Raw genomic sequence first — 12,361 nt, forward strand, 5'->3', positions numbered from 1 at the left:
ACAAGGCCGCGGGATGGGACGACCTCATCACATGCCTTCGTCCGGCGACACGTGGGACAAAGGGTAAGTCTGCCAGTCGTCTTGTCTTCGTTGGTGCAGCGAGGCTGGCGAAGGCATCGAGCGAAGGGTGGCGTCTTCGCCTTCGCCCCAACATTTGCCCTCCGAGGGACCAGTTCGACTAAGTCATCTGGTGCCGAAGGCGTCGCTAGATGGTGGAGACGCTGCCCTCGCTTGAAGTGGTTCCGCGGGGTTTTTTGACATGACCGTTGATTGACGCCGCACTGTTGGATTGCGGGCTTCCCGAAGCGTCGTGCCCTGTGTATATAAAGGCGGCGGGGGCGGCGTGGATTGAAATTTACCTTTCTACGCGCCGCGAAAACCCTAGCCTCCCTTTCAAACTGATCGCTTGCTCGTCTGCCCTCCTTGCTCCTGTTCGTCGGAGAACTGGCCCGTGTGAAGCAGACCACACGCCGCCGTCGACAATACGTAGCCATGCCGTCTTCCTCCTCGTCTGTTGCAACCACACCGACGACCGAGGCGTCTTCTTGAGATCTCTTGGGCACTGTGGCGGCGGCGGAATTACGACCGGGTGATACAGTGGAATTCGGTGTTTCGCGGATGTCGTTGGTCCGCGTGCAAGATATGCAACAGTTGGGGTATTTTGGCGATGGGGTTGGTCGGGTCCCGGGGCGGAGGAGGTCCCCGAGCTCGAGGGCGAATTGGTTGTTTTTGAGGCATTTTTCATCGCCAGCCTTCGCCTGCCTGCGCATTGTTTTGTGTCGGAGGTTCTGCAGAAGTTCGAAGTCCAGGTTCATCAGTTGACACCGAACGCCATGGTGGTGTTGGCGAAGTATGTCTGGGCAACGACGTCGTATGGCGGTCAGCCTTCGGTGGAGGTCTTCACCAAGCAATATTGTCTGCACTGGCAGAAGAGAAAAATTGGACATAAGATTGCGCAATTCGGATTGTGCACTTTCACGCCGAAGTCTGGGAAGACTTCGATGGAAGTTGTGGAGCTGGTCCCCTGTGCCCGAAATAAGTGGGGCAACTGGTGGGACTACTGGTTTTATGTTTCGGAGGCTGAAGTCGAAGATCACCCAGGGCTCCCTGCCGCCATTATGTGTTCTCATTATTATGTGGCGTACCCGCCATCTGAAGTAGCGGAGGATGATGAAAATGAGAGGGCCCTTCGGATTGCTGCCCGCACGAGTAGTGGGCGCGATCTGGTTGAGGAATTCATAGGATATGGGGTGTGGCCCTTGGCGCATGGATGGGCGTTGGGCGAAGTATGCCCTCGCGAGATGCCCTCCCGAGATGCCCTCCCTGGGTGGACGGAAGGTGCGAAGTCCGCTTTTTGCTTTGGATGTGCGACGGCGGGATCCTGCCGCGGTTCTGCGTGAGGCGGAGGATGGGGCGGTGAGAATTGTTGGGCGCTATGTGCCGAAGACGGAGGCCCAACGGAGTTGGGATATACGTGGATCCAACGACCGCCTGAATAGGGTCTTCGAGTTGAATTGTTTGCCGTATGGTGGTTATCCCGGGGAGGACGTCATCGACCGCCGCGGGAAAAAACCAGCGGTTGTGACTGAGGACGACCCCGCGCCGAAGGCCGCGCCATCCACTAAAAAGAGGAAGCTAGGTACTGCGGTGGGAGAACTGGGGGTCTCCGATAGCTTTGCTATGGAGTTGATGGGGACATGCGCGGCCCCCGGGGGAAGGATGTCTTCGCCCGAGCTCCGGGAGTCTTCGGCGCGGATGCTGGAGGTTACCGGGGGTCGATGGCCCAAGCACGTTCCTATCCCCCGTGCGGCTGGCGAAGACTTCTTTACGTCTCGCATGGCTCGTGACTTGAGAGTGTTTCCTTATGGACGGAATATTGCTGTTGTTGTGTCGACAGTGATGAACAAGGATCGCTAGGATGCTGCGCAGAAGCGCCGGGCGGTCATCAGGCTCCCCGAAGCTAGGCCGAAGAGGGTGCGGGGGACTGCGAAGGCTACCATCCCCGGCGGTAGCCAGCCGTCGCTGGCTGCGAAGCCGGCCACCCCTGGGTCCAGCAAGGTGCCGGAGAGCGCGAAGGCGGTCAGCGCCGGCGGAGCCAAGTCTGCCCCGGACGGAGCTGCGAAGGTCCGGGAACTGCCTTCGCCGGGGAAACGTGTTGCCGACTTCGGCACAAATATTAGCATGGACGACTATCTCGTTGGTAAGCATTTTTTTTGACTGGTGGTACATTGTAGGATCGGGCAAGGGGCAACTTGTTGTTGTCCCGCCTGCGGTGGCAACCACGGCGTCTACCGCGGTGCTTGGGGTGAAGGGTAGCGCTTTCAGCGCTGGCGGCGAGATTTCGGCGGCCACCACCGTCAAGGACGAAGCGGGCACTGTGTCCCACCGGCTGAGGGAGGCGTCGCAGCAGCTGTCGCAGCAGCTGAGTCAAGTAAGTTGAGCTGGACTTCGGTGTTTGCCGCTTTCATGGGGATTGTGGTCTCATGTGTGTCTGTTAGGCGGCCGACTTCGCCGACCGCGTGGCGTCGGGTGCCCTTACTGCATATGTGTCTGCCGAAGTCGAGAGACTTTGGGCGCAGCACGCTGACGCCGTCCGGGAGAAGTCGGCTGCGGATAGCAAGAGCCGCAAGCTAGCGGAGAAGGTGGCCGCCCTGGAGGGCGAGAGGGCGGACCTCCGGCGCCAGCTGGTGGAGGAGAGGAGGGAGGCCAACCAGGCCACCGCCAAGGCGCAGGCGACGCAGGCGGAGGCCAAATTGGCACGAGTGGAGGGGAGTCTCGCCAGCCAGTGCGCCGAGGAATGGGAGGTGCGGTCCAACGCTCTGCAGGCCCGCATGGAGAGGGTCGAGGCCTCTACGCACTCGGAAGTTGAGCGGACGCGCAAACAGCTCGTGGACTCATACCGCGAGCTGGGTGCGCGGACTGCTGACTTCGAGGTGCCCGACCGAGAGGTGGGCCTTCGCTTCCTCGAGTGGCTGCAAGAGGAATTGTTGGCGCTCCCAACCATCGTGTAGGGATTCATGTCCTTTGCCTCCCTCGTCACCTGCGAAGGGGCTATGAATGCGCTGTCCCGCGAGGGGTGCAGTCACTATGAGGGCTTCAACCGATCCGATGAAGACTTTGGGCGTGAGATTTTTAAGGTCGAAGACCCTGTGGTGAAGGACTCCGCGGGGGCCCTCTTCGACCGGATGTGGGGCCCCTACGGTCTGGAGGTGGTTAGGGAGCGGTCTGACCGGGCGAGGGATCAGGTAAAGTTTGTCTTTTGTTTCGTGTCGTTGAATGTGGGTATACGTGGGCTTGCTGAATCGGTGTGCTGTGTTGTAGATGGCGTGTGCCGAGGACGTGGAGGACTTCGGACCTCTGAACAACGCGCAGCCCGAAGCGGAGGTCAACCCGGTGGTGGCCGAGGCTGAGGTCGACCCGGCACCGCCCCCGGAAACCGGTGAAGGCTCCCTCGCTGCCCCTGCGTCTACTGTGTCCGGTGGAGGCTCGTCGCTAGCCACTATGCTGATGGCGGAGGATCCCCCGAAGGCGGCGACGGAGCTGGCAGCGGAGGATCACATGGCGGCGGCTGGGTCTTCGCAGGTGGCTTAGTGGGTGTGGGGTAGTTAGAGAATTTTGTCTGTGTTACTGAACCTTGGTTGCTGCGCAGGTTCAGGATTTTGGGCCTGCGCACGCAACCGCTACTGCTAATTTTGTGGCGGCTTCGACCGTGGTCGTTGGAAATGAATCGGATGAGTCTACGTCTAAGTTTTCTGAGTTTGATGACTCTGGGAGTTCGGTTGTGTGGACGGAAGAGTCTTCGGATGAGGACTTGGATTACTTTGTGGCCTTGGATGTGGCTGCGGCGGAGGCTTCTCCGCGGGTTACGGATGCTGAAGTTTTGCCTGGTCCGAGTGCTGGGCGTAGGCGGCAAAGGGCGGTGGCGAAGCGTAGAGTGAGTGAAGTGGATGGCGGTCGGCTTCGTGTGGGCAGGGCTGGCAAGCGGGAATTGTTATCCTCGCTGGTTGGGGCGAGTGTAGGTGAGGGGGAGTTGCGAAGTCTTTTTGAGGGTGAGGAGCTTAGGATAATGTTATTTAACTATAGGGAGATGGGAATCAATTCGAAGGTTGAACCAATGTAAGGTGTGATGCCCTCGCTGTACGTGTGTAACTATAGTTTGTATGATGAGGTTGTGCGCCTTCGCGCATCCGGCTATGTCCATAGGGGCGTTGCACACTTGGTCTAGCACATTTATTATGTCGGTCCGGCTGCGCCTGTAGTCGGTCTTTGCGCGGACAGTTTCTTGGTGTAGACTTTTGCACGGATGTAATGCGCCTGCGATTTTGCGCGCTTGTTGAGCTAGTCCGGCTGCACCCTTAGGCGACTTTTGCGCGAATAGTCTTTTGAAGAAGACTTCGATTTTGCGCGCTTGTTGTGCTAGTCCGGCTGCACCCTTAGGCGACTTTTGCACAGATAGTCTTTTGAGGAAGACTTCGATTTTGCGCGCTTGTTGTGCTAGTCCGGCTGCACCCTTAGGCGACTTTTGCACGGATAGTCTTTTGAGGAAGACTTCGATTTTGCGCCCTTGTTGTGTTAGTCCAGCTGCACCCTTAGGCGACTTTTGCACGGATAGTCTTTTGAGGAAGACTTCGATTTTGCGCACTTGTTGTGCTAGTACGGCTGCACCCTTACTTTTGCGCGGAGTGTCACACGCGAGGGTAGCCAGCGCTGCCCCTTGCGGTGACTTTGTATTGGTCGAATGTCGAAGACCGTCGATGCGGTCTTTTTTCGACGTAGATTTTTGCGGGGGATTTTTTGCGTGTATATTACATGGCTCCACCTTGTTAAAAACCTCACCCCCTGGGAGGAAAAGAGTGCGGGCCAGAATAAAATTGTTTTGCGAATTACAAGGGCGAGCTGGCCCTGAGGAGTCAAACAAAAAATTTGCGGAGATTATCAATGTTCCAAGAATGCTCTAAGATAGTGTTTGGTTGAAGAGCCAAGTAGAACGGAGCCGTTCTGTCCCAGTTTTGTTGTTGTTTGGTTACAAAGTAACTAGAACGAAATGGCTCCAATTAGAGAATATTCTCCTCAGATCCGGAACCATTCCGCTCCAAAAAATCAACGGAACGGAGCCGCTCCGTTCCCATCCCGCTCTCACAGTCACGCTTCGTTCCGTTCACTCTGCAACCAAACAAAAAACAGAGCCGCTCCGTTACAGATTACCAAACATAGAACAGAGCGGCTCCGTTCCTAGAATCAGGAATGGAACGACTCCGTTCTACTTGGCTCCTCAACCAAACACTACCTAAGTCCTCGCCGGATGGCGTTGTGAGCCTGTACGCGCTGGGGGACGCCTTCGTCTTAACGATGAAAGGGCCCTCCCACTTGGGCTCCAGCTTGCCCCGGGACTCTGTCCGTTCTGTCCGGACGAGTACGAGGTCTCCTTCGCTGAATTCCCTCGGGATGACTGTGTGGTCGCGCCATGCTTTTGTTTGAGCTTGGTATTTGTTTAGAGCCTGTAGGGAGAAGACGTGGTCTCCATCAATGAGGTCCTTCGAAGTGGGCTCATCCACGTCGGGGACGGCTGACGGGACTGTCCGTGGTGACCCGTGTTTTATTTCTTGCGGGGTCATGGCCTCTGATCCATATAGAAGGCGGAAAGGGGTGAACCCAGTCGCCCTGCACTCAGTCGTGTTCAGTGCCCAGACCGCTTCAGGTAACAGGTCGGCCCACTTGCCCTTTTTGTCGTCGAGGAGCATCTTCTTGACGGCTGTGAAAATTTTGCCATTTACGCGTTCCACAACTCCATTGGATTGCGGGTGGTATACTGAGGCGAAGGCAAGCTTGGTGCCAATGGAGAAGCAGAAATCCTTGAAGTCTTGGCTGTCAAATTGCTTGCCATTGTCAACTGTGAGTTCGGATGGGACTCCGAAGCGGCAAACAATGTTTTGCCAGAAGAATTTCTGGGCAGCCTTCGATGTTATTGTGGATACAACCCTCGCCTCGATCCATTTGGTAAAATACTCGACAGCGACGAAGGTGAACTTGAGGTTCCCCTGGGCCGTGGGCAGGGGCCCGACAATGTCCAGGCCCCAGCGCTGAAGAGGCCATGTGTGGGCGATTAGCTTCGTGAATTGTGAAGGACTTCCCGAGCGTGGAGAAAATTTCTGGCAGGCTTCGCAGGACCTTGTGACCCGATTTGCGGCGCAGATCATGGTGGGCCAGTAGAAACCTTGACGGATTACCTTTGTGGTTAGGGCCCTAGGCCCTGCGTGAGAGCCGCAAGTCCCGCTGTGGACTTCACGCAGAATTTGGACGCCTTCGGTCTCGGTGACACATTTAAGCATGGGTTGACTGACCCCCTTCTTGTAAAGCTGGCCTTTAATTAGTGCGAAGTCCCGGCTTCGATGTTTGAGGCGCTTGGCCTCATTGATGTCGGTTGGATGATAGTACCCCTGCAGGAATAGGGTTATTGGTGCCCGCCAGTCTTCGGTCATGATAAGGTTGACTACGCGGTGGCCCTCGCTGTCATTGGTTATTTGGAGCCCCTCTGGGCTGCGGACGGCTGGCGTGCCGATGACATGGTAGAATACATCGGAGGGCAAGGCCTCGCCTCTGGCGGCTGCCTTGGCCAATGCGTCGGCCTCCTCATTCTTGGCTCGGTCCACATGCTGCAAGGTGAAACCATTGAATTGCCTCTCGAGACTACGGATAGTTGTGAGGTACTGCATAAGTGCGGGGTCTTTCGCTGTGTAGTCTTTCTCGACTTGGCCGGCGACCACCTTGGAGTCTGTTCTGATGATGCAGGTGGTGACACCAAGTGCCCTTAGCTTGCGAAGGCCGAGGATGACAGCTTCGTATTCTGCTATGTTGTTAGTGCATCTGTCAGACTCCAAAGCAAAGCTGAGGCGTGCTACGTATCTGTGCTTGACCCCTGTGTGTGAAGTAATGATTGCAGCGGCGCCTGCCCCCGCATGGCACCATGCGCCGTCGCAATGGATTGTCCACACCTTCTCTACGGACGGGTCTGGCTGTGTTATTGGCCCAGTCCAGTCGACGACGAAGTCTGCTAGGACTTGTGGCTTGATGGCTGTCCTGGGTTCAAATGTGATGTGGTAGCCGGAGAGTTCGGCTGCCCATTTAGCAATCCAGACCGATGCCTCCAGGTTTCTGAATAATTCGCCGAGTTCCCTATCTGGGGTGACCTGGACCTTGAATGCTTCAAAATAATGGCGCAATTTGCGCGAGGCCATAACAACTGCATAGGTTATTTTTTCCAGTTCCGTCATATTACATTTGGATGTCGTAAGTACTTCGGAGACGTAATAAACTGGACATTGCCTGATTGTGCCCTCTTTGCTCTGCTCTTGAAACAGCGCTGTGCTGACCGCATGCGGCGAAGCCGCGACGTAGAGCAACAGGGGTAGCGAGGGGTCGGGGCTTGTAAGAATCGCCAATTCTGACAGGTACTGCTTCAATGAAGCGAAGGCCGCTGCCTGCTCTGGTCCCCATGCGAAGTCTTTTGCACCGCGAAGTGTTTTGAGGAAAGGGAGGCTTCGCTCTACGGATTTGGAGATGAATCTATTGAGGGCAGCCAACCTGCCTGTCAGTCGTTGCACGTCTCTGGCTGACTGCGGGGGCATCATATTGATGATAGCCTGGATTTTGGTTGGATTGGCTTCAATCCCGCGGTGTGACACCAAGTAGCCCAAGATTTTCCCCTGGCGAACACCGAAGACACACTTTTCGGGGTTCAGGCGAAGTCGTGCGTCCCGCATGTTCGCAAACGTTTCGGCGAGGTCAGCCAGATGGTCTTCCTTGCTTCTGCTGGCCACGACGATGTCGTCCACATACGTGAATATATTTCTGCCGACTTGGCCCTCGAGCACCGTTTTGGTGAGCCGAGAGAAAGTGGACCCGGCGTTCTTAAGTCCCTCTGGCATTCTGATGAAGCAACACGTGCCGAAGGGTGTTATGAAGCTGGTGCTCGCCTTGTCCTCCTCCTTCATGTATATTTGATGGTAGCCGGAGAAGCAATCGAGGAGTGACATGACTTCGCACCCGGCCGCACTATCGACGATTTTGTCGATTCGAGGCAGCGGGAAGTTGTCCTTGGGGCAGGCCTTGTTAAGACTGGTGAAATCGATACACATTCGCCATTTGCTGCTCTTCTTCTGCACCATCACTACGTTGGCGAGCCATGTAGGGTAGGCAATTGGCTCGATAAATTTGGCCTCAAGCAGGCGATGTACCTCAGCCTTGGCAGCCTCTGTCTTCTCATCAGACATCTTGCGCAGCCGCTGTTTCTTCGGCCTTACTGAAGGGTCAATTCCCAAGCTGTGCTCGATGATGGAGCGACTGACTCCGACCAGGTCAAGGGTGGACCAGGCGAAGACGTCTTTATTCTTGGACAGACAGCAGAGGAGTCTCTCCTCGTCATGCGAAGTGAGGTCTTCGCTGATGGTGACAGTCTGCTTGGGTGTCGCCTTGTCGAGGGGGACAGTCTTGGTCCCGTCGTTGCTTTGCAGCTGTGCTTTGTCATGTTCTTTGGCGGTTGGGCTGACAGATTCGGGGACCTCGCGCTAGGCCGTGAGGCAGTGTACGTTTCTTTGCCCGGGAACAAAGTCTCTTTCTATGTTACGTGCAGCCTGCTGGTTGCCGTAGACTGTGATGGCGCCTTGCAGACCTGGGATCTTCATGCACAGATAAAGTCCGTGAATGGCTACCTCGAACTTGTTGATGGAGCCCCGGCCCATTATGGCGTTGTACGGGTACACCATGTCGACGATGTCGAATGTGACTTGCTCACTTCGGGCATTGGGTGCTACACCGAAGGAGAGAGGTAACTCTATTTTGCCGACAGGAAAGGTGCCCTTGCCGCCGAAGCCGTACAGCGGGTTGTCCGAAGGCTTGAGCAGGCTGTGGCTTATGCCCATGCGATCGAAGGCATGGAGGAAAATGATATCTGCCTGGCTGCCATTGTTGACTAAGACTTTGTGCAGATCCCATCCTGCCACGCTGCAGTTGATAACCATGGTGTCGAAGGCCAATGGCACATGGGACCACTTTGTCTGCACGACTGGACCGGTGACGGCGACGTGGTTGACGCTGCGGTAATGGTCCCTCTTCTGCCGCTTTGTGTCGAAGTCGGCGCTGGACCCCCCAGTGATCATGTGAATGATTCTGCGATACGGTTGATCGGCGAAGTCTTCTTGCTTTGGGGCTTGGGGGTGGTTGTGGTGGTGGACGTTTTGCTGTTGCTGGTGTGGGGGTGGGGGTGGGGGAGGTACGATTTGTACCTCCTGGTGATGTTGGTATGCATGGTGCGGTGGGTGCGGAGCGGGGCCGTGGTTGTTGGCTGAGGGGGGTGCTGGTATGTGTGCGCGACAACTCTAGGGTTGTCGGCTGGTTGCGCTCGTGCCATCCTGTCTCTGGTTGCCTTCGTTTCTGGGCAGTCCCTTGTAGGGTGGGCGCAGTCTTCGCTGTGGAACAGGCAGTAAAATCTGCGCGGCTGCTGCACGCGTCCCCGGCCCCGACCGCGAGTTCCATTTCCGCGGCCCTGGCGGGGATACTCCTGGCGGCGAGGGGCCTCGCCAGCGGGGTTCTGGTTGGCGATGTTGTGCACCTGCTGCTGGTTGCGGCCGTCCCGACCGGAGTCTGCGTGCGAGGGCCTCGTCCACGTGCGGCTGGACTGTGGAGTGTCTTTGGGTTTCCTCTGAGACTCGACTTTGCACTGGTGGAGCTCTTCAGATCTGGCGTATTTTTCAAATAGCTGATACAGCTCCTGGAGGTTCTTGGGTGGATCCCTGATGCAGTGGCTGTAAAGGACGCCGGCCCGAAGGCCGCTGATGGCGTAGTGGATAGCGATCTGGTCATCAACCGAAGGCAGTTGTGACTTAGGGGTCAGAAACTTGCGGTAGTACTCCCGCAGATTCTCTTTTTCCATCTGCTTGTAGAGTGAAAGCTCAGCCAAGGCGTCGGTGTCTGGGCGGTACCCTTGAAGTTGAGCAAGAATTTGTCCCGGAGACTTCTCCAGGAGTCGATGGATAGTGGGGGCAACCTGGTGTACCAGGTGAGGGCTGGGCCTTCGAGGATGATGATGAATGACTTGGCCATGGTGGTGTCGTCCCCTCTAGATGATGCAACAGCGACCTGATAACTCATGATGTACTGTGCTGGGTCAGTGCTGTCGTTGTACTTGGGATAGGTCCCTGCCCTGAAGTTGGCGGGCCATGGTGACACTTGCAGGTGTGGCGCCAGGGGACTTCGCTCGTCAAGGTAGTTGACACCTTGGAATGCCGCGGCGTGTGGGATGGCGTGGCCGTGCTGAGGGAAGTACAGGTCTTCGACTTGTGCGCGCTGCTGTAGGGGAGGGCCGTGTTGCAGGCCGAGGTGACCTTCGCGCTGCATGAGCGCGATCTCTTGTTCGAGCTCCTGGGCCTTCTGCTCTTCATCGTGTATCATCTGGCGCACCTTAGCTTGTGCAGACACATGTTGGCGCTTGGCCTCGAGGATTTCTTTTTGCTTCTGGAGGTTGCGGTTCTTGATGCGCAAGGCGCGCAGCTGTAGCTGCTCTTCCGCTTAAACGCCGATGACTTCGCCGTCCTCGATGACGTCCGCGCCCTCCGGTGGAGCGAAGCTTGGGGGAAGTTGCGGTTGTCCTCCAGAGCTGTAGGTGCGGAGACTGCCTTCGGGAGTGGGTTGTTCGTTGCGCTACCTCTTGCTGAGTGCGTCGTCTTCGGTGCCTCTTGGTGGGTGGTGTCGACGAGGGCCTTGCACTTTTTCTCGGCCAGCAGTGCTGTCTTCGCAGCCTCGTCAGCCTTCGAGCTAGCTCTCTTGGGTGTCATCGCGGGTGGTTTTTCCGTAGCACGAACGATGGGCGCCAAATGTTGGAACTTGCTCTCCCGAGCAAGTTGATCTAACGGGGGAGTGAGAGCAACGTAAACAAGGTTTCAATTCGAGATGACAATAGCTCTGTTAATCTAGCCTCTTAAGGGCACTGTGCGGGGGTATTTATAGGTATCTGAGTGCCTAGCATCCTGAGTTAAGGATGCATGTGCCCTCAGGCGCCTAGGTTATCCCAGGAATATTCCCATAAAGCAGGGTTACAGACTATAATTACAGGGAGACCTTTACAAATTAGGCCCGTAATGCACAGCGGCCACGTAGGGCCTGTTACAATGGGCCGGATCACACGTGGGCCTCCATGTTGGACGAGGCCGCGGGATGGGACGACCTCATAACAGGCCTTCGTCCGGCGACGTGTGGGACGAAGGGTAAGTCTACTAGTCGTGTTGTCTTCGTTGGTGCAGCGAGGCTGGCGAATACATCGAGCGAAGGGTGGCGTCTTCGCCTTCGCCCCAACAGCCGACGCTTCATGTTGACACCGGGATGACCGAGGCCTGGGCCTGGTTGAGCCAGAGTGCGCCATGCCGAGCAGACGGTCGACATCGTCACACCACTGCTTCATGGCCCCCGGCGAGGCCGTGGAGCTAGGAGGGTGGTGCAGCAATTCCCTGGCTACAGACAGCGCCCCAGGCGCAGCCCTAGACGCCTTGGACGCTTGCGCAGGAATGTGCTGCCGCACAAAGTGCACAACAGCAGCACCAGGCGTAGGGCGGTTGGTGGCCCGCGGTATGGAAGATGAAGCCTCTTCCTCCACCGGGAAGTCCTCGGACATAAAATCATAGTGCTCGACGATGTGGACCATGGCGTCGAGCAGAAAAACAAGCAAAAACCTAAAGCCTAGCCGCCCCCTACCTGGCGCGCCAAATGTCGGAGAGGAAATTCTCCGGCCGGGTGGCGGAACGCACCCGCCCTAAATCCTAAGATAAGGAGGGGGCCTAAGCGTTTTGCCTGTCTGCTATACGATGGATGAACACAAGAACACACAAGGGTTTAGAGTGGTTCAGGCCACCAAAGCGTAATACCCTACTCCACTTTGTGTAGTATTGAGTATGTAAGCTTGAGAGCTTGTATGAACTTGTGAGTCCGAGAGTCTAAGTTGAGTCTGCCTTGTACCGTCGTGTGCCCTCCCTTTTATAGCTCGAGGGGGCACGTACAAGGATACTGAGCCCCGACATGTAGGCCCAGGGGCAAAATGGAAGGAAATAACTAACGTCTGTAATGCCTGGGCGATCTCCGAGCGCCATAATGTCCGTAGTGCATACAGTATTGATATGCCGCGGCTGCTTCCTCGGTAACGCGCGAGTCATGATGAGTGCGGCAGCATGGGCGTATTGCCTGCCAACGGAATGGACATGCATGTCGCCTGCAGGATGGCCTGGTCGCCGCCCGTCAGCGGAGTGGACAGGGCTCATTAAATGCTGAGGCAGCACATCGCCTGCCAGTGGGATGAACAGGGCTCATTAAATGCCGA

Source organism: Zea mays, chromosome 2, assembly GCF_902167145.1.
Source record: "Zea mays cultivar B73 chromosome 2, Zm-B73-REFERENCE-NAM-5.0, whole genome shotgun sequence".
Taxonomy (NCBI): Eukaryota; Viridiplantae; Streptophyta; class Magnoliopsida; order Poales; family Poaceae; genus Zea; species Zea mays.